The 4,547-nt window shown below is 44.2% G+C and overlaps 1 protein-coding gene across 1 annotated transcript in view; it reads left to right on the forward strand.

Annotated features, from left to right (window-relative positions):
* The first annotated feature begins 3,985 nt into the window (after window positions 1-3,985).
* The window catches only part of vsnl1a (visinin-like 1a), a 39,355-nt gene continuing 38,793 nt past the window's right edge, over window positions 3,986-4,547 (forward strand). Inside the window, exon 1 of the mRNA XM_080491439.1 lies at window positions 3,986-4,194. The gene's annotated coding sequence lies outside the window, so the exon portion shown is untranslated. The remainder of the gene's footprint in view (window positions 4,195-4,547) is intronic.

Here is a 4,547-nt window from a genome sequence, read left to right on the forward strand (position 1 = left end):
TTGTTGGCGACGATGGAATGAGCCTGACAGGAGTCTTCATCTTCATCCTGCCGCGTTGTGCTCTGGTGATTAAACTGCCCGCTCCAGTCTGGAGGTGAAAGCCTGACGTTGGGACGTGGCGCTTCCGCCTCATGCGCGTTTACCGATGGAGATAATCCTCCACCTGCAGCGCTCGCCGAGTTCCAGCATTTCTCTTCAGCCTCCCTGTCAGTTTCACTCCAGATTGCAGGGTCAATTACCCCAAAAGGGCCTGCATCATTATCTCCTCCAGCTCGCTCTTGACTGATTCTAGCAGGCATTGCGGTCTCTGTCGTGTGATCAGCCTTCTCACTCGGCGCTTCGGCTATTATCTTGCCAGCAGCATTTGCTCCTTTTGCCCCACAGAAGTCATCAACTTCAAAACCCACGCTCTCCGTTGCCGTATTTCCGTCCGATACCACATCACAGGCAAGAATTGATTCCTCAGCAAATTCAGCGGCAGAAAGGAGAACGTTTTCTCTCCAATCAGTCTCATTAAATTGGCCTTTAGTTTCCAAATTGCACATGGAAACACTCTCCTTCTCAGGAATCTGAAATTGAGTTTGCGGGTGTTTTTCAGCTTGTGACTTTCCTTGAGTTTCCTCTTCGGGGTTTGGGCAGAGTTTTGTGTAGTCATGATCACGGAGAGGTTTGGGACTTTTGCCTTCCTTGTCACTCAGACTAGTGTAAAAAGTTTCAAGCTCATCCCTCTTCTGATCAGCCCCTGAATCTTCAGAGCTGACATTAGTGTGATTACCCCTTTGAGTGCAATCAGACCGGCGTGTGACCTCCTTGCTCTGTGCACCGCAGCTAATGGCTCGGCTCCGCACCTGCCTCTCATCTCGTTCATTTCCAGCGGCGAGACCACAGTCACCAGGGGTCTCCTCCTCAAGTGATTCCCCCGGCTGATTGCCTGTGAGATGATGGGGTTTGTCATTGCTGGTTGGAGCTGAACATCCACCTGTGTCATCTCCTGGAAACAAGCTGGGCTTGTCTTCACTCAGAGCCGGCGAGCGTCTTTCGGCGGTGGTAAAACCCTCGTCAGGTGATCCTGTGTGTGCCATTCTGCAGTGTGAAGCAGCCGCTTCGGTAACGGGAGTGACATTTAATTTAGCGTCTTGTGGTAGCTCATGAGGGTTTTCATCTTGACAGCCCCCGCGTTTAGCGGCACACATTAGCTTCTCGCTCTTCTGCGGCGTGCTCAACGCCGATGGGGGACTAATCACAAATGCCAGCACCGAGAAGTCTAACTTGCTTTTCCCGCGGCGGTCGTCGGTCGCCGAGTAATCTGTCCTGGGCCGTTTTGGGGGGGACGGCGAAGTGAGCTCGCTCCCAGTTTGTTCCTCGACGTCGTTGAGTGAGACTTTGTCCATCTTCTGTTGTTTGTAAAATCTGAAAGAGAAAGGCAGGCCAAAAACATTACTCATCCAACGAAGCCATCACGACTGGAGTCTTTTGGTGGATAATATTTCTGCAGAAAAACAAGTTTGACATCTGAGAGGATTTTTTTTTTTTACTGTTGAAATAGTGACTCAGACGATGACAAAAATAACTGACTATTTAAAACAGGTTGGGATGTACACATGAATCCATGTCCTCATAAATACACACACAATTGTATTTGTGAAGTACACTGAGGCTACATGATGAGTTAAGCAAGTATTGCATTACGACTTGCAATAAACACACATGTAAGTATACAGTATAATGCTGATTTCTTTGTGCTTCCAAATAACAATGCTATTTCTCTTCTTGGTACTTTTTACACCAAATGTTCATTTTTCCCAGTTCCCACCAGCAGCATTTCAGAAGTGGAGCAGTTTTTTTGGGGGGGGTTGGGACTTTATTGATTAAAAAGTTATTTTTTTTCTCTGAAGTATGTGTTTATGACTTCTGAGCTGACATAAATATGTGTCATTTATAAATGTCCTGAATAGTGATCTGATCGCTCCATACAGTGATCCATGAAAGCAAAGAAACGCCTGCTCTTCAAATCACGTGAGACCAGGACACTTTCAAAGCTTTTGTATCCACTGTGTGTCCTGTCGCCTTCACATTATCGCGTCATAGATCAGACACTGCCTGCGGGACAACACAGTATGAGACAATATATAAGATCATTGAAAGACTTTTAGTTCAGGGGCCAGTTTCGGTAAAATAGTGCCATAGTAACATTTGAATTTAAACGTTTTTAGGTTGTTGTTGTGGTGCAGTTCACTACACATTTAAGGACATAATAATAGCAGAAGTTATGTTTGATGATAATAATTAACAGTTTGTGTTCAGGAACATAATAAGTAGTAAGCCGGAACATAGAGTGTGTTTACATGCAGTATCTCTAAAAAAGATAGTTCTACATTCATACACGACTTCCATAAATAACTGTGTGTATACGTAAAAATGATTCGGCTCTATCATGAACTGAAATAAATTACTGCAATGTCACTTACCTTGCACAGACTTTTGTAGTAACAAATACGAATATTTGTGTAATTAAATAGTTGTTTTTTGCCTGGATATCTCATAATTCCATATGTGGGATAAAAACATCAGTTTATCATGAGTGTGCACTATACATTAGCCATATAATTTATTTCTACACAGGGGTCAAACACATTTCAGTTCAGGGGCCACATTCAGCTTGACTGGTTAAATAGTGTTATAATAATGTTTTAAAGTTTTTCTTTGTTTCCATATTTTCACAAGACAAAGCGATCATTAGCAAAAATGACTACAATCTCAACAGAAAAAAACAACTTTAATGATATTTTCTGGTGCTGATTTAAATGAAAAAACAAATGAGTCCTTCTGCAGTTTACTCTCATTAGATTTAAACATCTCAGATGAACATTGTGTTTTAATATATTCTAAGTGTATGTACTTAATAGTCGTATCATCATTGTTTCTGCTACGATTGTAGAGGTTGAACTGGTTCCATAATTACTTCTTAATCACATTCATAATAGTTAACTTACCTGTCAAACAAGGATTTCTTCATGTCTTAAAGCTAGCCGCAGACGCTAGCTTGTTATGCTATATGCAGCAAATAAGAAAAAGAGAATTAAAATTCATACTTCAGGTTTGTCTTCAGTGTGTGAATGGCTTCTTAGTTTGTATAAAATCTATTTCTACTAAGTCACTTACCGTTTTAGACGAAGGCTGCTTTATTTAGTTCGGCTTTGTGGAGGCTAACGTGTTAGCTTCGGTGGCTAACTCGCTGCTTACCTTCAATAAATAATAAATCAATTAAAGACAAATCAATAAAATCCTGGCTGTCGTTAGAGGGAGTCCTTACATTTATTGAAAAATAAAGCTGTGATAAATGTGTGTGTCTTGTATAGAATTAGATTAAGCTGACAGTGAGGTAATTAATCTATATAGAAAACTCAATGTGTAGTTTGTCTCCAGTGGTTTTTAATGTCTCTCTCTCTCTCTCTTTCCCTGTCTCTGAGTCTCTCTCTACCTCCCTCTATGTCTCTCTCTCTCTCTCTCTCTCTCTCCCTCTCTGAGTCTCTCTCTCCCTCTCTGAGTCTCTCTCTACTTCCCTCTATGTCTCTCTCTCTCCCTCTCTCTACATCTCTTCATGTATCTGTCGCCACCTCTCTCTCCCTCTATTGGTCTAGCTCTCTCTATGTCTCTTATCTGTCTATGTCTCTCTACCTCGCCTTCTCTCGGTCTGCCTCTCTCTCTCCCCTCTTTCTCACCCTCTTTCTCACCCTCTCTTTCCACCTCCTTCCTCTCTCTATATAAGTCTCTCTACCCGCCCTCTTTCTCTCTCCCCTTCTCTCTCTCTCTCTCTCTCTCTCTCTCTCTCTCTCTCTCTCTCTCTCTCTCTCTCTCTCTCTCTCTCTCTCTCTGTCTCCGACTCTCACCCTCTTCTCTCTCTCCCCCTCTCTCAATGTCTCTCTACCCGCCCTCTCTCTCCCTCCTCTCTCTATGCCCCCCCCTCTCCCTCCTCCTCCTCTCCCTCCATCAGTGAGTCTCTCTCCTCAGCAGCAGCAGCAGCAGCAGCATCGTCTCCCGTCCTGCTCCGTACACTTTCCTCCAGTCGAGGCAGACTTTCCTCCGCGCTCAGTCCGTTCACGGAGAGCCTGCAGCGGGCAGCAGAGCTCCAGGCAGCCGCGGTGTGAGCAGCCACACATCCACCGGGACTTCTCCCTGCACTCTACACACAAGGTAGGCTTGTCCATCACTGCTCTCCTCCCGCGTTTCGGGGAATCACACACACGATGCATCCTCTAAATGAGCAGCTGCACGTTGCAATGAATTCCGCTTTGATTGCATCGTGATTTCTTTTTTATTTTATTTTTTATTTTTTTTGCTTGATTCTGGTGGACTGTGGGGATTTTGGCATAATTGGTGGCTTGGCATGACTTTGTGTGTGTGTGTGTGTGTGTGTGTGTGTGTGTGTGTGTGTGTGTGTGTGTGTGTGTGTGTGTGTGTGTGTGTGTGTGTGTGTGAGATGATGATGATGATGATGGGGGTGTGGTGTGTGTGTGTGTGTGTGTGTGTGTGTGTGTGTGTGTGTG

This window comes from Lipophrys pholis (assembly GCF_963383615.2).
Source record: "Lipophrys pholis genome assembly, chromosome: 21".
In the NCBI taxonomy this organism is placed as follows: domain Eukaryota; kingdom Metazoa; phylum Chordata; class Actinopteri; order Blenniiformes; family Blenniidae; genus Lipophrys; species Lipophrys pholis.